This window comes from Lepeophtheirus salmonis, chromosome 5 (assembly GCF_016086655.4).
Source record: "Lepeophtheirus salmonis chromosome 5, UVic_Lsal_1.4, whole genome shotgun sequence".
Lineage (NCBI taxonomy): Eukaryota > Metazoa > Arthropoda > Copepoda > Siphonostomatoida > Caligidae > Lepeophtheirus > Lepeophtheirus salmonis.
Window position 1 is genome coordinate 40,888,224 of NC_052135.2, and position 23,244 is coordinate 40,911,467.

A 23,244-nucleotide genomic window follows, 5' to 3' on the forward strand; every position below is an offset into this window, starting at 1 on the left:
GAGAGGCTGATAAAATTTGTTTTCTCTTAATATTTATAAAATTAAATAATAATAGTCAATAATGATAATTATTATATTAATGACTGAAAAGAGTCAAGAAAGGGCGAATAACTTATTATAATATAGATTTCCATATAATATGTAGCTTGTAGGTAGTAGATTAAGATACTTAAAATATATTATATGTAATTCAAAAAGTATTTTTAATTCAATATTTATGTGACTTTACAAATATTTTGATAGTAATGTATTTTGTTTATTAGATCAAAGTAATTTGGAGGCCTTTCTCTCTATAATTTCCATTCTCATATTCTCCTTATGCATAATGATTGGGGTAGTCATAAATATATCTTGGAGGAGGATAGACTTGATTTATTTCTTCCGGAGATATGGATCCATCTTTATTGTTGTCCAAGTTTTTCAAAAATAAGTTGAAGAGTTTGACGTTTTTATCTTCATATTCTGGCTCTGGTTCTGATCTAAAAAATAAAATAATTTCGATTTGAATAATTTTTAAGATAGTGCAAATACATAAATGAAGCAAGCATCTTCTACAAAAATGTACATTCAGGGTCCCCTCTGGACTATTTGAGTCGGAAAGTTGTTTGATTATTTGTATAATGACAGGGGAAAAAAGGAGATAACTTCAATCTTTCCTATAAATAAATTCAACATCTCAAAGAAATAATCTAGTGGCCGCCTTGGGTGTATTAGCTACAATCCACTAAAAAGTATTTATTTGTGGAAAAGAACGTTTTAGGAATTTACGTACATAGCCTATAGTTAGTCAAGAAAATGTATACAATTTCTATTTTTCTATTAGTAGAATAGTTAAATGAGTGTTCGTTTCATGTACCGGTGTCAGAATGTATTTTCAAGTTGGGAACCACATTTTATAATGGTGAAGTCATCAGGGACGTCTGCAGATTTTTTTATTTTTTTTTATTTAATGGTTGGCTTTTGACAATTTTTGGCAGAAAAGTTTTATGTTTTTATATTAATGACAGATTAGAAATTCAATTTTTTTAGAAGAGACAAAAAACTTCCTTAAACTTAAAAACTATCAGAAGATACTAAATGTAAAGGAATATCAACTTTTTTAATAGAAGGAAAATTGATTTTTTTTCTTGAAAATTCTAAATTTTTTTATACAAGAGGATTTTTTCTATTATGAGATTTATAAAAATTCCGCCCAGGTGCGCCCATTGTTTCGGCGCACCTGGTTCATTGTATTGAGTAATCCTTGCTATTTAGTTATTACAAAGAATACTCTTTTTTTTGGAGGGGGCCGGGGGTTCTATTTTATTTCAAAATTAAAATTCTTGATCCACTGCAAAAATTCTTCTTGGGGGATTTTGGAGCCCTCCAACAACCCTTGTAGACACTCTGGACTATCCTCTAGTTATAGGCTATAACAAAGTATATTCTTTAGATGTGTCCTATTTTTTACAGTTAGAAAACATAAAATGTACTTTGCGGCAAATGTATTTATTCGTTGTAGGAGCCTCATATCAATGTAAATATAGATATATTCAGAGAAATTTCTCTTTTTAGGTGTGACTGAATAAGATATCTGATCTTTTGAAAACTATTTTTTCATCTAAAAATAGGATGATGTTTCAGGATCCCTCAGCAAGAGACAGCATGAATATGTATAACTTAATTAGCGAAGATTCATACTATGAATACTCACGGTTTAATATATTCAGCTCTTTTTCCGAATCCTCGAGCTGTGGAGAGAAGGGAGGACTTAAATCCTCTTCGATTTATTCGAGGTCCAGGACGAAGACTCCCTTCATAATTAGAGCCAGAGACCGTTGTAGTAAACTGGAGAATAATCAAGGCAAAGAGCACGCTGAAAATTCCAACTCGTGCAACTGAATTAGACCAAGAAAACGAGGAAGAAAATGTCGATGAACATAAACGTTGAGACATAATTTTCTTTCTGAAAATATAAATTTTATAAAAATCATAAAAATAAAAGATGGTACACTGCTTATTCAAGTACCATCAAGACAGATAAATAACTATCTTTAATATATGTACAAAATTAATGGAAGGATATAGTCATTATAATCCTGATCTGTTTATAATATAATACTTGAAAGAGTATTAAACACATAATTATGTGTAATAAATTATATTAGACCACTTAAAATCTAGGCATCTTTATAAAATACTAAAGCAGCATTTTTTACTGAATTTTTATACCTACTCTATGTGAGTAGTAATAATATATTTAAAAATGTAAACCTGCCACTTGCAAAGAGTCTACACTAGTGATTTACTAAATCGTGATCACGATTGTGAAATTCAAGGCTGTAACTAAGATTTTTTTATTTGGTCTTTTGACAAATCTTTGACATTTTAACAATTTTTCTCATAAATACCACATTTGACAAATAAGTTTTAGAAAAGTGTTAAGAGAGAAAATTTGACAAAAAAACTTTTTTGTAAAAATTTCAATTTTTTTTTAGAAGAGAGAAAATTTAACCAAATGATCAAACTTTTTGAAACTTTCGACAATTTATGTTGTTTTAGGGTAGACAATAACTTTTTTCTTAACGACAAAAACAAAACTTTTTATAAAAGGGCACTATTTTGAATATAGAAAATTATTAACTTCAAAAATTTGACAACAACGAAAAATAAATGTCATAAAACTTTTTCTTTTTGACAAAGTTGACAACAAATTTTTTAGTCAGCTAAGTCTAACCCTCCCCCCTCTCGTAGTGACGGACCAGGTGAAATCATGATCACAATTCACGATTTCGCAGGTTTTTTTATTTTTCCCTTCCAAATTTAATGAAAAGTTGCTCCTTTCAATGAATTGAAATAACTTGATAATAATAATCGTACAACTACTGGTTCAAGAGACATTTTTAGTCTGTATTTTGTGAGTTTTTAAATGGATATTTATTCTTTTCTAATGGACAATATCGGTTTTAGTGTAAGCGAGACCTGCAAAGGCTGTTACTAGAATTAATCTGGGGAGGAGGTAGTTGATAATTTTTTTTACAGAATGTTTAAAAAAATTAACAGAATTAAATAATGTTCATTTCAAATTTTGACAATATACTCGTACATTCATTTTCTGACAAAATAGTTGTCCATTCGACAAATTTGCCAAGATTTTAGTCAGGGGGCCTACATACCCTGTAATCAGAGATCTGGGTCCGAGTTAAATGTGTGACGCCATTTTCATTATTTAAATTATATATAAAAAATACTAATTTCCTGTTTTAGAAAATTAATGTGGGTCCTTTTTTCCAATTGATTTTTTATTTAAAGGATCAATACTTTGTTATTTTTATGGCCTTTTTAATAAATTTTGTGTATATTTTATTGAATTTCGGTTTTTTTGAAAAACAATTTTTATTTACTTTTTTTAAATCACCGTACTTTTTTTACGACAAACTATTATTATTTATGATCTTATTGTAAAAATTTATTTTCGGTGTATATATTTAAAATTCTAGCAAGTGCGGAGCCCCAATCAAGAGTGGGTTCTAGTGCACTTTTTTACAAAGTTCCCTAAGTCAGCCCTGCTAATGACTCTTTTGTCAGTAGTGGAATCTTTCTCATCTGAAGTGTGCAGACAAAAACTTATCAGGAATCATGAGCTTTTGAGAAAAATCTCGAATAGGATACCCTTTAATAACTTATGCGTTAGGTATGCATACATTAGAATCTCTAAGCTTGAACTCCTTAAAAGTCGACTTTTTGATACTCGAATTAGATCTCTAAAACAAAGTGTTAGTCCAAATTGCCGCCTACACGTAGTTGTCTACTAACTTTTATAATTAGATCCAGTTTATAGGTGACGTTCGTGAGAACAACAAGAATAGATGTAACAGAAGAGACATTCTTAGTACTATTTAGCATTCCAAAAATATGAGTCTGTAAATCGTCTTCCAAAAATTACCTCAGTCCCAATCCCCCCTCCTTTGCATTATCCATCATGAGCGTTTATTTTCTGATAAGTAAATTAGGCCATTGACTAAAATTTTGTTATTATAATGTGTATTATTTGAGGCTAATACCGAATTATTCGAGGGAAAAATCCAAAAAACGATTTATTATTTGAATCCATAATTTTATTAACTTATTTTGTACTCAGATTTTTTTAATTTATTTTATATTTGCTTTTATGACCAATAAATAATAATATGAAATCGGAAATTCATATTTTTGCTTTTGCTCTTTGATTTTTAAATTATTATTACATATTAAAGATTTCGCTTAAAGTTTGTTATTAATGTTCTTAGAATTTTTTTCTTCATCTTATTGCGGGAATATTGAGGTTTGGTGGACTTAAAATGTAAGAATAATCTGTGAATAAAAATAATAAGGAGATATTTTTAAAGATAAAAAATCGATAATTTTTGAAAATATTCATTGCTATTTATGCTGTTGAGGTAATTAATTATGTACATTCATTAACTTTACATAATTATTAACACATATTAAAAATTACAATCCCTTTTAATCTGGAATTATTTTATTTCTTATTCTACAAAACCTAAATATTTTTATGAATTAAATTTTAGTTTTTTTTATTACTAAATATTCCCTAGCATTTATTAATGTGCTCTTTATAAAAATTCAATTGTTCGACAATTCCTCAGAACAAGAAACAGAAATGTTGAAAACACTTTTTTTTAAATGTTTCTATATTTTTATTTTTTTGATTAACTAATTTTCTTCTTGATGAATAATGAGTTTTAATCTTTAGTTAAAACTAACAAAATCAAAAATCAATCGGAAGAAAACAAAAAACAAAGTTATTTTGGTTTTATTTGAGATTAAAGTATATATAAAACAACCATTAAAATCCGGGTAAAAAATATTCTTATATACTAGGGTAAGTTAAGCATCACCGGAAACATCGAAGTGTTTTTTACGTTTCTGTACTTTATTTAGACATTGTGCGTTATATTTGAGATTTTTCTAAATAAACAAATTAAAAAATATGTAAGTAATAAGTTTGTATCAGAATATTTTTATTAAACCATTGAATAAAGAGGGTATTAAAGAATTAAAAACACGATAAAAAAATCTCCAAAATTAATAAATTCCGACAAGTTTCGAATCATAATTTCGGACGTTATTCATGTTTCTTAATCTTGGACACAATGAAATAGCCAAAATATAGGAAGGAAATATACATACGATTGCAAATGCTGTTTGAATATTTATTTCTTGGTGGCAAAATTCAAAATACAACGTACCTACTCTTGTACGCAGGGGAATCCCTTATTATTTGGCAATCCCAGAGATAAAGGATCTCACATTATTTGAGACCAAATAGTGGAAGGAACATACACACGGTACATCAATTCGTTGAATTACTATAATTTATAAACGAATGACCTTTTTCTAAAAAAAGTCATTCCAATCAAGCCCCTCCCAAAATAAAATCCTGTGGATGCCCCTGATATTGGACCCAGTTCTGCAATATGATGCCATCTATTCCATGGATAACTATTGTCATTTTTAAAATGTTGACAAATGTTTCACAAATGAGTTTAAATTTATTAATGACTGGTAAGGTAGTGTCTTGGCATTTGATACATTAGAAAATAAATGCAGCCTATTATATACAGATTAAATAATATTAGTAAATCAAAGTTTTTCTGTCTACAGACGCTTCATTTTGAATGTGTGCTTAATATCTTAGAACTGAATGACTACTTGCTATAAGAAATAACAATGCAGCAAAAAGCTAAAAGTGAGCGCCTCATATTTAAAATAAATATTAAAAATAAAATCATGGTCACTTGGATGCTAAAGATTTGATGAGAAAATGGTTTTATTTATCTGAATACAAGGCAGAAATACTAAAAATATGGTTTAAAAAGAAGTACTTTCGTATATGTGTTTACAATTTTGAATAATTTTACAGAAAATGTTTTTTAATTTTCTTTAAAATAATTATAATTTGTAAATAATTGTTTAAATCTTATTTTGGGTATAATTATTCATAGATATAATAAAATATATTTTTTCTCACATTATAAAATTGTCTTTGGGTAACAAAACTTTATTCTATGGTTTAAAAAATAACTACAAGAAATGTCAAAAACACCCACTGGTTTTAATAATTGACCTTTTTACAATATGAAAAAATACATTTTTATAGTTAATTAACAGTACCATAATCACAATTTTGTTATTATCTCATAAGAAAAGAAAAGAATAAACTCGAACACATGTGTATTAAATATATATAAGCCCGGACCTAAATACGTAAATGGTATTAATATAACTGATTTTGAGATGAATATAATTCATAAATAAAATTATGAATCGAGCGTTTATACAGAGTAAATATAATATTGGGTTTATTGTTGTGTCGAATCAAACAATCATCGACTCAATTTGAGCCAATGATTTTTCGAGTCAATTCAAATGCTCAAAAAACCCCGAGTCAATTTCATATTAAGTGATGAAAATCGTGTATAATTTGGTTTGCAGAAAGCTTGACAATTTTAATAATTTTTTGAAGGAGAGTAGCTTAGCTGTCATGATATTTTATTTGATGAGCTACAATCAGTTGTGACAAGGGAGGAGAAAGATAATGAAATAAATAAGGACATTTGCAAGAATTACTCCGATATCGATCTTCAATTCTATTCTGAGTCCAACAATGGCTTACAACTCTAACTTCTCAACAAAACTTTAACTCTTTTAAGAGTATACCCTCAAATTTTCAATCAGGGGTTGAATATAATTGAATGTAGTAAGAAAGGAAGTTCACAACTCAGGAGTAATAATAATGGCAACAACTTAGGAAAAGAAAACTCCTTCTTCAGATTAACAAATTATAAAAAAAAATACAGGCTAACTAAAAAATACACACGATTTACATCACTATTTATATTATTTTATTGAATGTACTTGATTTTTATCACTAAACCTCATCGAATAATTTCTTGAGTTTTGTGCCCCTGTCCCTTAGTGATTTTCAAATGAATCCAAATTTATAATTCGAAAGAAAATATTTAAAGCCTTCTGCTCTCCCTCCCCCCTCCTAAAAAAAAAAAAAAAATCCTAGTAGCACAGAGCTTGATCACTGCCTGAACCTATCCCTATGTGTTACACTTCCCACTGAATCTCCCTTTATTTACTGCTTCAGACCCTTTTGACCTTAATTATAACTACATTTCCCATTTAATCAATGAATGTTGAATTAGGAGACATCCAAAATTTATAATTAATTGATTTGAAAGCTTCAACAAATGAATAAATATTTATGATTGATTGAACGTGATTTATTTATTCAATTGAAAAGGTTAGAATAAAAAACAAACTTGTCTACGTATAGCTACTTATGTTGTGCTACAAGGAACATTGAAATATATAATTTCAAAATAAAATGTTCCTAATTTCGATATCTCTCTTTTATTGATACATTAGTACTTTTTATGATGTATGCTAAAATCCCATTATATCTTCCCTTTAGTCATACATTATTCAAAATATAATTACGAGTATATATGAGTTAAAATGTAACATTTTATACGTTTAACTACAAAATAAGGATTACAGGTCCATAATAATAGGTTGGGGAGAAAAGTAATTTCCTATATTTTGCCTTATTTAAATGCTTTATAAGAAATGTTCAGTCGGATAACTTGTTATCAACAAGAATTCAACTTCATAATTCCCTTATAGTAGAAGCCCTTGTTCCTATTAGGAAAAAAATTGGACAACCAATTTTTAGAGGCCTCTATATTGGTCTAAAGTGTACAGGAACAAGTAGTAGTAGTCCCTTGGTGCCAAGTCCGGACCGTAGGGTGGATGCATAGGGTGCACTTCCCATCCAAGCTCTTGGAGCTTCTGGCGCGTCATAAACAATTTATCTATGGAATCGATCTAAACAGAATTTTAAATGAGACATGTCCTAGCCCAGTTAGTTCGGTTTAATAAAAATCATAACAGTCTCTGATTGGTCAAAGATTTTCATACCGAACCCCAACACTAATATTGATATATGTAATATTTTAATATTTTATTAATATATCTGTATTTTAATTCAATTTTAAATGATATTATGATAAATAGGTTTTGTTTATACTCTCTTAGGTTATATTAATTTGCAATGGAACAATTAATATGTTTCTTCTCATATATAGGTAAATTAATAGAATAATATTTTTTTATTCATTAATGATCATTATATAAGCACAACACCGTAGGATATGGTTCGATTTCGTTACTGTTGTAGTACTTTAAATACATTAAAGAATGTGTTACTTTATTTAGTTATCTCTAGCCTCTCCATGCTAAGAACAGCGCACGGGTCCTGATATTGTACATCATTAGTGTTAGAACCATGGGGGCCGTTCAGGGACATCTGCAGGATTGAATTTCAGGGGGAGGGGATTAATTTTTTGGAAGAGACAAAAAACTTATTGGAAAGTTCTATAGTAACTTTTTTTTTGGGATGCATCTAAATTTTAAAAAATAACTGCAAGCTTCGCTTATTTATTTAAACCGGATTAAATTCTACATTGACAACATAAGTTTTAATTTTGAAAAAGTGTAGCTCGTTGAGGGCCGTGAACCAGTGGCTGCCTAGTTGAACTTTTACAGAAGGGGTCATTTGTAAAAATTACTGCCCTTATATCTACTAATTATTACCTACATTTGTCACCCTTTTAAGTTATAAAATTTTTAAACAAGATATATGTATATATATTTTTTTTTGCAAAAGTAATTTTTCAAGTTAAAAGGAACGGTACACATGGGAAAAATCCAAACTGAAAATAAAGGTAAATATAAAAACAACCAAAGAACAATAAAAAATAAAGTAATTTTAGTGGCATTGTCTTTAGTTAACTGAAGAAACTTGTCAATCTCTTTAATAAATTTGATATACAAAGGAATAATGGTCATGATACCTCTAAGGTTTAAGTCTTTCTTAGTCCTTTTGGATATATTATTGATTAATTTTTGTAATAGTGGCGTTGAGCTTGCCTTCCCTCTTCCTAAAATAGTGTCTTAAAAATTCATCTGTATCAGTTGTTGCTCCAAAATTCTTGAGGAGTTCATATGCCCATGAAATATTAGTCAAACAGTCTCCTTGCCCCCTCAATCCCCACCAGGCCATTACTGCTGATAAGTATTTCAAAGAAAATATAAAAGCTCATGACTCTGACAAAGTTATTCAATTACAAATAGAATTGGGGAAAATTTCCGAACCTAGACTTTCAGCCGGGCTTAAAATAAATAAAATTTTTATGTTTAATTAAAATTATTATAAAAATAGAGGTGTAATGAATAGTCTTTAAGACTCAACATCGAACTGGACAACTGGAATGGTATCGTCGGGATGCTAATTGAATAGTTATAAAGATGGAGCAATTAATTAATAGGTTTAAAAAGTAAAAAGTGTTCATTAGCGATGTCCTAAAAAATATATTTGTGTAATTTAATATCAATACAATACTTCCCAATTATACAATTTATATTAATGAGTTAAACAAATATTAGCTATTTTGGTTTGTAGATTCTAACTTTTAAGCATTTTTTTCTACTCATAGTAGGAGGTAGATATTATATTTGTATATGAGCCTATATTAATATATTTTTGAGGTCCAATAATTCATGACACATTATGTGTGTATAGTGTTTATGTTCAACATAATGAAAATCATAATTTCCATTCACGTATACGAGTAAATTGTAAAATAAATATTTTTGACCGTTGATTATTATGAGGTAGGGATACAAAAAAAAAAAGAAAATAAATGTCAATTAATGAAATAAAAATATATTTCCCATATGTGTCATGATAATATTTTTCTGCATACTTCATAGGCATGGTGTGTACTAGGGTTTCTCGTTTCCCAGAAGAAAAAAAAATAGAAAATAATAATTTTTTTTGGTAAATTCTTAGTCTTTTTTCCAAGTATCAAACGTGCATTTGTATGTATGTTTTAATAAAGGATCGTTACTATTATTTTTTTCTTCTTTGAGGTTGGTTTTTTTTTGACAGAATATTAATCTTTTTATAAATTCCCAATTTGAGAAATAAATTTTAGAAAAGTGACAAAAACAAAAAAAAACTTTTTTTTAGGAAAGACAATTTTTACAAAAAACTTCATTGACAAATCTATAGTGAAACTTAAGTCGCGGCCCCTATATTAACATACATGTATGTAGGGAGCAATAAAAAACGACTATGAACTTATCATATTACTGGACTTGTAAAGTTCTATCATTCGAAACATTTTGGGTATAATTTATTATCGATGTATATACTACATTATTTGCAAGGAATACAATATAAAAAAAATAAAACAGAACGTTTCTTCAATTTATAATTAACATTCCACTTAATGAATTATTATCAAATAATTAAATATAGAATTTCCACGGAATTTCCCTAAGGTGTAAAACTTCGAAAAATCTTGGGCAAACAGGATCTGAGAGAGAACTCCTTTGTGTCTGGTGGCTAATATGAATTATCTTACCATTTATAGTATAAATATTTATAATATACTGAGTGCGATGTAAAATCGTGGACTTCAATTTAAATCAATGTGGATTACTTTAGGGTTAATATTTCAAAATACTAGATTAAGTTATTAAAAGTAAGACAATTCCAGTTAATAAGCAATAAAAAATTTAACTTTCAAAAATCAACAGTTGTCAGAATGGAGGCGAAAAGCCAAAGTGTGTCTAATTTGCTCCACATCCAAGTGAGGGTCGGGGAGATCATGAAGGTCATAGGGTGCTTCAAGAGTCTTGTTTACCAGATTTAAAGAAAAGGGGATTCAGGTTAGAGCCTTTAAATGTCCCCTGACCGTAGGAGGCGCCAGAAAATCAGAATCAGGGAGGACGTAGACACTGATCACTAGAAGTCTCACCATGTTGATGAAACAGCATGGAAAGGCACTCAAAGTCATTGATTAAACTTTGAAGATGTATGTGAAGGATTTTTAGAGTGCCTCTTATGCACGAAGACATCAGAAACTGCTCTCAACATAACCAAAGAGCCGCGGGTGTGGAGAGGCCAGAAACTGTTGACTTGGTTAAAGGATAAGCGTTAGTTTGTCCACTCTCCTCCCCAGACTGTTATCACATCAACTATGCCATTTGGGGCGTAGTCCAAGAAAAAGAGCCTGTTCTACCACTCACGGAAATTTGGATGGAGTCAAGGCCTCCTTAGAGCAGCAGTGGGTGGCCATGGATGGGGCCTTCATAAAGAAGTGTTGTGGTACCTTTAGACCCAGGTTGGAGGCCATGATAGTATCCAAAGGAAATCATTTTGAAAAATAGAAGGATATATCAATAAAGAAGTCTGGGATAAAGCCTCAATGTTGTACTCCTTTTCATTCTAGTAAAAGTTTATGCTATTTGTTGGATATAAAAAAGTACCCCATTTTACCTCACACACTGTACAATTTCTACATAGAGTAAACTACATTATACATAACTTTAGTACATAAACTATATGTTACATGGAGAAATATAATCAGGCTTTTATTTGAAAAATATTATTTTTTAGCCACGGTTGTTTAAATATTTAATAAAGGCTATTTGACATTATAAAAATTATATTAAATTAAATATAAATAGTTTTGCATTTTTAATCCCGGCAACAACACAACTTATAATACATTTTTCCTGACGTCACAGATTGTGAAATTAACCGAAAGTGATTCCATGTTGAAAGTATAGTTTTGAGTATAGGTAATATAATCATATATTATGAATAAATAAATTTCTCCCCCCCCAAAGAATGAAAAAAACTTTATCTACATAAATTGTTGCAGAATTTTTGTACTAAAAACTGTAGTTGCCCTGAAGCTGAGTTTCCACATCTATTGGATATGTGTACATACACGTCACATGTTTGGAATGTACTATTTGGTCTAAGTGCTCTGCATATTACAAAATTTTAAAACTTCTAGTAATTACCCCTTCCAAAATGAAGAGTTTCTGTGGTTTAAAATATTTTTTGTCTGTAAAAGAGAAAATAAGGCAAAAAATTAATATGTATAGGAAAAACACCATGTGGCAACTAGGGGGATAAGTGGGGCAGTAGGTAAGGCCTAAACGACTTCTATCCTCGTTAGGGAGATATCAGCTTAAAAACACGTAGTCTTTAATAATATGCCAAGGTGGGATATATGACACCATAAGGAACATGGGACAAAATTTAAGAAAATAGAATAAAGATTGAACATTTTTTTTGGACCAAAGGGTCACATTTTTTAAAATAAAAATTAATTTTACGAACATAAATAAAGATTTTTTTTCTAAAATAAAACATCATGAGATCAAATTCTTTCAAAAATGCCACAAGAAGGCCTTAAAAATAAAATAAAGACCATCATTTGATAAATATGGTAAAAAATATTTTTATGTCTTAAAAAGAGGTCAAAAAGTTTATATTCCTTCATTTTATTTTCTAATTTTTATTTGTCAAGGGAGCGTGAAGGGGGGGGGGGGTGAAATTATGTTAAAAAAAGGGCTTATGAATTACCCAAATAAGTTAGTAACTGGAATTCTATCAAAATTTAATCTATCAAGCATTTTCACTCTTTGAAATAAGACAAATTTTATATCATAGAGCTTCTTAATTTTAAAAAGGAGACTTGTTGATCTTTTTTATCTATTGCTTCATTAAAAAATAATTACACGTTGTAACGTGTGATGCATGTTCCAATATATGTGGAAACTCAATTTAATATGACTGATTTATAGAATAATGACGTTATGTCTAGACCGGTCTTAGGGCATTTCAACAATTACTTTAAAAAGGCCTCGCGCTTGATTAACAATTATCTTCTTTTGAGAAAAATAGATAACGTCTTCATAAAAAAGGCATTTAAAACAATGTATTCTTCTCTAAAAAACCTTTCATTAAATATGGATACAATTTACTCAGAAATGACACCAGGAGATTTGGCCTCTCCTTAAAAAAAGAGCATATAAAGAAATAAAAGGCAGCAATCTTATCTAAAAAACGTCATTCCTTAAAGTTTTCAAAACTGACATTAAAAAAGGTCTTTGAAAAATATTGTTTAAAAAAAGTCATTTGAAGGGGGATAAAGAACCCTACATTTTTATTGTAAAAGAAATATAAATATTTAAAAAAATCATATAATTTTAAATAATCTTCATCCCTAACTAGAACCAAGTTTAGATATCTCGCGATCCATTTTGCGTAGAGCCCCTCAATACTTAAGGCCGCCCCTTCCTCAAGAGAAAACACTCTAATTACCGACATCATGTTATGCCAATATGTAATATTTAGAACTTTTATGGATATAAAAGAATATCACACGACCTCAACACATCTTTTAAAGCTTTCCAATTTGTTTTCTTAGATATTTTTTCAATATTTACTTCAACGTATAAATATGGGGAAAATGGTATTAAATCATTTTATTTTAAATATTTACGAAACAGGACATTAATAATATCTTTTAGATGTATTGATATCAATAAAAATATAAATTATTTATTTTGCCTGCAGTATCCCAAGTAAGAATAAAATGGGTACACTGTAAAGTATAACTAGTTACAGTATGTCTCAAAATCACTCTGAAACAATAGCTTCTTCAATTTTCCATTTGGACAGGTCTTAAAAACTTTAAAGCTTAAATCATTACATCAATCGATATTCTATGTCAACAAACAAAGAAGCTACCATGAAATTGTCTTTTTTTTTTAATGTTCCTTTAATTGGTTAGATGGAGTTGCACTGATTAAGTATAAGTAAACATTATAGTATTACAATTACTCCAATCTAACCCAGAAATTTTTTGTTAAATCATCGATATACATACATAAAGAATTATATACTTCTTTCTCTAGGAATCACCTGTTACCGAATTCACATTGAGTTCAAGAGAATAATATCTCCCGAGCACGTTGTTACTGAGATATGGCGATTCCATATTGAAATTATCTGAGGTAAAAAAAAATAAATCTACACGGGTAGATATGGGCTGGAAATGAGATGCGAAAATATTTACTTTGGTTTGCGTGGACAACACCAGGAATCCTGAAGATGTGGTACCAAGTGCAAAATATATATTAAATTTTGAGTAACATCCAATCCAAAAGTATTTTGGTGACTCAATCCTACTTAAAAAGAAAATTAGGTTCAGGGGGATCTTGTTCGAAATAACTTTGGCCTCTGTCATCCCCAAACCTGAATTCCTTGACTCCTATGTGTAAAATACCATTAAGAAAAATGCCTAGTCTACCTACAAACCAAAATATCACAAACTTGAAGATCTTCATGGAGGAGTACTGGGCCAAAATATCAGCCTCAACTATAAAGTTAGTGTGCCAAAAGTATAGGGAAAGCGTATATAATTTGCAAACGAATTTTGAACATTATTGGATAAGACTACTCAAAAGATCCATCAGAGTGCTGAAGAGGTTCGAAATTAATGAAACGCTTATAGCTTGAGTAGCCGAGCAAGTGGAAAAAGACACATCTAATCAGAAACCTTATTCAAGAGTGTATATTTGATTGAAAACTATGTGGCTACTTGTTTTTGTTTGCTTCAATTAATTAATTATAACTTTTCTCATCAAATATCCTTTTTTATGTATTACATCAACAAAAAAATACAACATTATTACATACCTATTGACCCATGCAGATTTATCGGGACAAATTTACTTGAATTATCCAACAAATAACAAGATAATCCCTTATTTAATGATATATGCACAAAGTATAATTTATATAAGAATATGTAATTTGTAAATTTAAGGATGAATGTAATTAGTTATTGATGTTGAAATAACAGTCTATTCAAATTTCGGAGCCTTTTTTTTGTGGAAAATATATTTAATTTTGCTATTTTAGACTCTGGAACTAATGAACGTATTGATCTCAAATTATCAGAATTTTGATAAGTAAGGAGTTCTTATATCCAGAAAAAATTAGCAAATTTTAAGAAAGTTGTTTACTTTTTTGCTTACATAATAAAAGTATCCCAGCAATATTGAGACATACTGTATATCAATGTATAGGTAAATTTATTTATATATAGGCATGTGGTTATTAAAAAAGTTTAATTGTTTAAACTATGTTCAGTTAAATAAAGAATATATTTTTTTGCAATTAATTTTTTATAAAAAGTTATACCTCCTTTGTGTGTGAGGAAAAAAAATGACCCTTAACTTTTATTTATGATACCGTTTGTATTTGTTTCAAATTCTTCCGTGCGAAAAACATTATATATTTTACTAATGAAATATATAATTGTATTTATTGAAATGGTCATACAAAACAATAATAATTGAAAACTCTCGTCATATATTATTAAACACATTACACAATTCGCACAGTATGTAATTTTTTTTTACAGTACTTATATGTAAATTTGATAAAATGAATATTTTATAAATATGCTCTTAAAAACTAAGATAAAAAGAAAGCACGGATTTATTGTTAATTGAGTAACCGTTGAATCTTCAAATTAAAATAATCATTTTTTTTAAACAATAATAGATTAAAAAAACATAAAATTTATATTTCTAAGTCCTTTTGATGATTCAAATTGGATAAGAGGAAAAATGTTCCATCATTAATCATCTTAAATGATTTAATCAACTTAATTGATCTGTTTCATTAATAAATTGAGTTTAAACAGAAAAATACATATCTTCTGTTTGCGGGGTTTTCATTATGATTTTAAAGTGTTTGTAAAAAAAAACTTTAAATGGTATCAACATTTAAAAATTCTTCAAAAAATAGGTAGTTAGTGTTATAAATACTTATTTTTTCCAAATAAATAGGTATTTGACAAAATGATATTTTATATAAATAATCAGATATAATTATTTTTAAAAAATAGACATTCTACTTGTTACATATTTATAATCATTAGTGTTAGATTTGAATATTTTTCACACACGGAAAGAAAAAAAAATACGATTTTACTAAACCCAAAAATTATCTGCAAATTACTCGAACTCGATGTAAATATATTTAATAAAAAAAATGACTTTAGATAAACTCGAATAATCAAAACTATTCAAATTTTTTGATCACTCAAAAGGATATTAAAAAAACTACAGATACTGTTTTCTAACCCATTATAAGCAATACTTATGTAGGACAGTTAGAAGCATTCTGGTATATAATTTATATATATGACTCAAATAAGATAATTATATTTATAAAAAAACCTCAAAAGATTCCTGGGGCACCTATAGAAGTCGGTTAATTAATTAACCTATCAACAGTATTAGTAGTATACATATTTAAATGATGTGGATACATATTTTCTGTTATATTATTAGATTAAATCTTGAAAAATTATATTAACATATTCATATAGGTTCATTTTGTATTTAGATGAACAAAATTTGAAGAAAATATATCCTAATTACTAGTATATTTGCTATTGCTTGTAATAATTATAGAAGCAATGTGGATGTTGTCCAATATTGTATCTAGAAACCCCAAATTTTGCCTTTGGCTTACACATTGGACATCCTTACTGAAGGGTAAACATAAAAAAGGGAAGGCAATTGTCGCCTCTCAGGCTTTTGCTTAATGCTTCTCTCAAAAATAGATCGAGAGATTGTCAATATGACGTAGAAATTATAAAAAAGGTAGTCATAATAGCTTTTATAAGTTGACAAGATTGAACAGCAGAACCACTACTGACTTATGAAATTTATGCCATCAACCTATTCTTCATATAATTATCCCTTCACGGACAAATGTTAATTTATCCAAGGGATCAATTCCCCTTATGCTAATGCTATATTTAGAAACGCCATTAGGAAATGTCTAGTTCATATACTTTATTTCAACTCTATTCTACCCTCTTGCCTTAGAAAATGGAATATATTTGAACTTACATCTAAAATTTGTCAACAGGAATATATTTCCTATGAAGATAATAAATTTTTATAAATTACCCTAATGGCAAACGGTTAATTTTTAACCACCTAATTACAAAATGAAATAAAAATGTAACTAAATTAACCCATTACGTAAAGTGCTGAGTAAGATCAATAAACCGAAACTAATTGATAAATTTTGTACTTAGACTTTAAAATTGCTTATATGTAGTGGTAACTTAATTAACATATCCCCTGTAATGGGCTAAAAAAAAAGAAAAATAGATATTACAAGAAAAAGGAGAACATTACATATCATATGTAAATTACCAATAGCTTGAACTCAATCAAACTCGAAAATTGATATATTGTCTGAACACGAATCTAACTCGACATGGAACTCGTAATTCTTGACTCAAATCCAACATTAATAGTTAATGTTTGAAGTTTGAAATGCAGCTGAAGACTTACTTATTTCATTTCTATTTCTTTTTGTTTCCAGAACAAAAATCATGAAAACGAATACTGCATAAAATTCATCATTCCTACAAATATGTTCAAATAAAGTTTCAAAATAACTATTTTATTATGAAAAAATAATCGAGATCCTGTAAAAGACAACAAAACCAAAAAAAAATGTTGAAAAATACTCTCCATGAGGAGAACTGCTTTTAGTAGGGCATATGAGAAACTTCATTCAGGCTCCTCTCTTGATTAAGGGCTGATATCTGAATAGATTTAAAAAATTTATATATATATATATACAATTTATGTATCAAAAAAAGGCCATAAAGAGAATTGAGGTTTTCTAATAGAAAGGTCATTTAAAAAATATATATTATTTTCAGCAAAAAATTATTATAAAATATAAACATGATTGATAAAAAAAGGCCGTTTGAGATAATAAATATAGGTACATGAAAAATGGTCGTTTAAAAAAAATACGTATTTCTTAAAAAAGTCAATCAGAAAAAATACAAATTTATATTTTATATTTATTTTCAAAGAAAAGATTGACATTATTATTTTTTAAATATTCTAAATTTCTTTTGCAAAAAAGGAAAGAATAAAAGAGTCCCGAAAATCATCTTTGCTCCAATCCCCGTTTGGTGTAAAACTGTAAATACACCCAGGGATAAAATTCTGTTTGAGAAAAACTGTTTTAATCTATGAAAAAGAATGAAAAGATCCATATATACGACATTTTTTGATGAATTCAATAGCAAATAATTATTTGTTAGTCGTATCCTGCATTTATTTAGATATTTAAGGAAGAATCACTCATTCAATCAATTTGAAGGGAAAAAAAGGCACGATGATTTTATATTTTCTAAAAATATAAAATTATCGTGAATAGCAGTTAATTACCTAATTGGTTTGGTGAAGTACCTATGAGAGCCAATTCGTTTCTAATATGATTAGAGTATGTTTTCTTGTAAGTTACGTTATGACACATATTTAAAAAATACTTTCATTTTGATTTAAATAAATCTTTATTTCATATCATTAGAGATGTGAAAATGCGCACATTTTCAAGTGTGCAAGAATGAAATTGTACAATTTGCTTGTAGAAGTTACAACTGGGATATAATAATATGTACAAGGTAATTTATTTCATCGTATGCTTAAAAATTCATATATTCTTACAAATTATCAATTAACATGCTTCTACTTGTTAATAATTTTCTTTTTCAATAGATGATCCAATTGACTTACTTGATCAATTGATGGATTGAAAATATTATTCTAAAAACCTCAGTAGCAAAAAAGTTAAAATTTTGCCTCGTTAACACAAAAGCAAGTTACGAGTAGAATTATATTTTTCAAACTTGAGTCTGGATTACATTTGTAACCATATCAGACCCAAATTATGTTTTATATATAGATAGTTAACTATTTGAGATATTCTGGGGTATCTCAACTTATCCCAAAAGTTTAAATACAAACTCTATAATTTATCAAAATGTGTCCATAAAATATTAGGCTGTATGTACATATAAATGATGCAAAAAATTATGGTATAATTTTTTTACTTTCTTGACTTATGTCGATATTGTGTTTATGTTAATGAGTATATATAGTGTTTAAAAGAAATTCAATAGAGCAGTTGTATCAAAAATTAAGAAGTATTTAAGAAAGAGGAATAATATCCAAATTTGGATTGAACGTCACTTGTTAATATACATTAGTAAAAGTTCAAAATAAAATAATTAAAAAATGTTATTAGTACCTTTATAAGTTAATCTATAAAATATGTAGAAAGAAGTGAAGGGTTAGATATCCGATTAGGCTGATAATGGATGGTCGAATGAAGTTAGTTATGAAGAGTGAATCTATTGGTAAAAGAAGGAACAGGACCTTCAAAAGGGGAAGAAGAAAAAAAGAGGCAGAAAAAGTCAAAAATAGCGTATTTTCTGCTTCTACTCGTCGTCTTCTAGAAGTTCTATACACCACCGTATGTAGAGCTATAAGGTTCTTTCTTCTCTTGTGTGAGCCGCGAAAAAAAGTTATCTATTTATGAGTGAATGTGAGCGTGTATATTTGTAAGGAGCCTTAATTTAAGAATCCTACTACGACACAATACTCACATTAAAAAGAAAGAAAATACCCATTAAAATGAAGAAAAAAAATACTTTTATCCTCTTCTCATGAAAATGTGTCCAGTTAATTAATTATAGAAACCCCCCTCCTCACAAAGGACATTCAATTTTTTATAAACTGATACGATCATTTTTACATACATGTAGTTAATAGTAGGTATAACTTAGGCACATTTGAGCTTTTCAAAGTTGTTAAAACATTTTCATTAATATATGTAATTAACTTTAAATTTATGTACATTATTTACATATTCTATTCTTGATTATTATATGGTTAATATATATATATGGATTGTGTTCAATGTTGAAGGGTGGGTATTAAGTGTAGTGTGTTGTCGATTTTTCTATAGGACAGGAGACTGTGGTCCAGTTTTGTCCCACTTTATAAGTCCAAGGAAAACTTGATCACTGTTTCTTCCCTATGAATTAATATTATTCAGTTGTATTTACGGACCGGTCTTAAACTGGACTGCATCGAAGAAATTAGAACGGACACAAAACTAATTGAGAGAAATCAGTTTCCTGATTTGACAATGAACTTTTTGTAAAGATACCAAAATATTATAAAATTTAAAGACAAGCTTCTTCTATTTTAGAAATATTAGAATAATCATACCATCCTGATTTTTATAATTACATAGTATTTTGTACCACCCAAGCTTGATACATTTCCCGACTGTTCAAAGTGTCTGGGTTACAAGTTTTTCAAGTCTCTGATGATTCGAAAGTCTGGTTACATTTCTCAAAAAATTTAATTTAGTATTAAAAAAGTTTACAACTTCAACTTTTAGATGAGTTATATTTTTAAAAGAAGTAACCAGATTAAATTGTACATAAAAGGAAAATTACTCATCGACTTTTAAGGACTGTTATTTATATAATAGCTTCTCAAAAACACAATATTAAATTTATTTGACAGTAATATTCAGTGGAACTTACAATTAGTTGAGAAAAGTCCTACTTCAGAAAAATCACATTCAGTCTCAATACTTTATGAACATATTGTGTACCTTATTCCAAGTTTGATAGCTTTCCATTTTTATCCTCACCATTCATGAACAGATTATTTATATAAACAACTGAGTTCAAGTTTCTTTGCCATTGACTTTTTTTCAACTGAGAAAGTTTATGTTCCACTCGTTCACTGATATTTGGAGTACAAGATCACTTTCAATTTTAATTTACTCATTTTAGAAATACTGAAAGAGGAAAAGAATACGACATGGAATTGCAAATGGAGTATTATCCTACTGTTTGTTACTATTGTTTATCAGTTTATTAAGGATATTTACAGAAATAGTAATTATTTACATACCTTTAATTATTGTTGTGGCATACCTTATTTATTCTGCTCAGTCCAGTACAGTCTTTAGACCGATACTTCGGAGTGTCAGTACCAGAAATGATTTAAAAAAGAACAAATATAGTTCAGTGACATCACCGAGGACCAAACGTTATAGGTAGGGAGACGAGTGCCATATGTGATTTTCAATAATTGAATTATAACAATTTTATCAACACAACAATTTATTTTATTTTAACAATAAAAAGGTTAAAATAGTGAAAACCAAAAAGTGTCATTGAGAACGCTGCACATCCTTCTTTCTTGCCAGATTTGAAATCCTTGGAGCAGTTTTTGCAAGGGCACAGCGCACATTATCTTCTGTACCAATTCTATAATTGTATTTGAATTTGATAACCAACAAGTTTGAAAAGCCTGTTTCATAAAGGTATGTATTTGGAATAAGAATAATCAGGCGCAATGATATCTCAGACAGAACAGAATAGGACTTGCAAACAATAATTTCATTGAAAATGATACATTGTGGCTTTTCAGCTCCTACTTTAACTGTGAAAGTAAATCTATACTTTAAAATTACTCAGTATTTTTTCTTTCATAATACATGTCCCTCGATTCATCATGGGCAATTATAAATTTTTCAAAATATATTTTAGTTTAGTTAACCTATATTTAGAGTATATTAATATTAACACAAGAATACAAAACAATGACATTGAGCATCATACCTTAGACGACTCCAGTCAAATTGTCAGCCGACCCTATTTGGGTTCGTGTACCCACAGGTTATGAACCCCTGATGTATAACATGAGATTGTCATTTTCATTTTTTTTCTGAAAATGATATAATAGATTTAAAAATATTTTATCACCTTGCATATAACATTTTTTGAAAAGTTTCATGAATAATTCTAATGAAGATTTATTTTTTCTTTGCAACTACAGGGTGAGGACTCAAAAATTAGAATCCTATCCGAGGCCATCTAGCCTCAGTTTTAAAAGTTTGACAATTTTGTACTTGGCACTATTCAAAAGAGCTGACAAAAAGCTATAACTTGATATTTGTTTTGTTTTTGGACGATCAAAAATGGACCAGCGACAAGCAAAACGGCAGAGGGTTTGGAATATCCTCCGCACATAAGTCGATCTTTAAAGTGGACGCTGTTATGAACTGGATAAATGATCGCTTCTTAGCTGTATCAAGAGCTCAGGTCGAAGGAACTTTAAAGACCAAACATCCAGCTCAGGTCTTGGTTATCAGTGTCGTGGCGTCCTACGGCAGCAAGATGCCTACCTATTTCTTTAAGGCCAACGAGAAAGTCAACACGGACGTCTACGACAAAGTCCTCTGGTACCATCCCTTGCTATGGATGAAGAGCTCGTTCTCCAGGGACAACTATGTGTATACTCAAGACAGCACCCCGATACACACCTCCAAGAAGGTACAGCATTTATCCAGGTAGAACATGGCTGCTTTCTGGCTGGTAGACTTCTGGAATTCGTCCTCATCCAACGTGAACCCGCTGGACTCCGCTGCTTGGTATGCCGTGGAGGACAAGACGAACAAAACTTTCCACCTGAATGTCGATGACTTGAAGGCTGTGATTATAGAGGAGTTGAATTACTTTCCCTCAGACTTCATCAAAGCCAGCTGTGCTTCTGTTCGTCCCTGTATTAAAACCATCATTCTGAATGGAGGGGTCATATTGAATAAAAAGTGCAGAAAATTATTGAATTATCGACTTTTGTTTCAAAAGTTTGCCATAAAAATGCACAAAAGAAAAATATGTAGAAATTAAACCGGCTTTTTAAATTTTCTAATTTTTGAGTCCTCATCCAGTACTCTGAAAAAACTATAGAATCCTTCCCTATTCGAATATATTTTTTTAATCAGACTTTCTCATTAGCACAAATGTAACATTCAGATAATAATTTTTCAATTGAGTAGGAACTTGAGTCTTGGAGTATTCTATCTGGCTATGTATTTTCCATCTTAAGAGATCATAAATCAATTTTAAGTTGAAGCTAATATTTTTTAACTATGTAGGTAGGTATCATATCCTATATTTGTGACTACACGTGTATATTAGGATGAGTCTGATGTCCTAACTTTAATCAAACATGCTCAACCCAAGTTTAATAGAAATACAAGGCTAGACCATCAAGTTGCTAGAATTTTCAAAGGGATGTATTGTATCGACTGTTGGGAAAGAAAGTCAGATTTTGACAAAACACGCAACCACTCATAAACTATGACTTCAATATTAAAAAAGCGTGGTGGAAGTGAAACATCACTCGTACACGCGTTGTGGTATAACCTTGTATTCCTATTAATCTTGGCTTAACCTTTGTTTTTGGTACTGTGGGTAGACCTAATGAACACATCTTTGTAATTTAATTGAAATATATACATATTTACTTTGAGCACAAAGACATTGAAATTTTGGAAAATGTGACAAAAACTATAAATATTATATTTTATGTTTTTGAATGTGTCTAATAATTTTT

At 29.1% G+C, this 23,244-nt stretch overlaps 1 long non-coding RNA gene across 1 annotated transcript; it reads right to left on the reverse strand.

Moving 5' to 3' along the window:
- Positions 1-169: 169 nt before the first annotated feature.
- LOC121118754 (uncharacterized) lies at positions 170-19,288 on the reverse strand. The gene is made up of 3 exons (XR_011780237.1): positions 19,067-19,288; positions 1,694-1,945; positions 170-479 (listed from the first exon to the last, which is right to left on the reverse strand). It is a non-coding gene; the product is annotated as an uncharacterized lncRNA (long non-coding RNA).
- Positions 19,289-23,244: the final 3,956 nt, after the last annotated feature.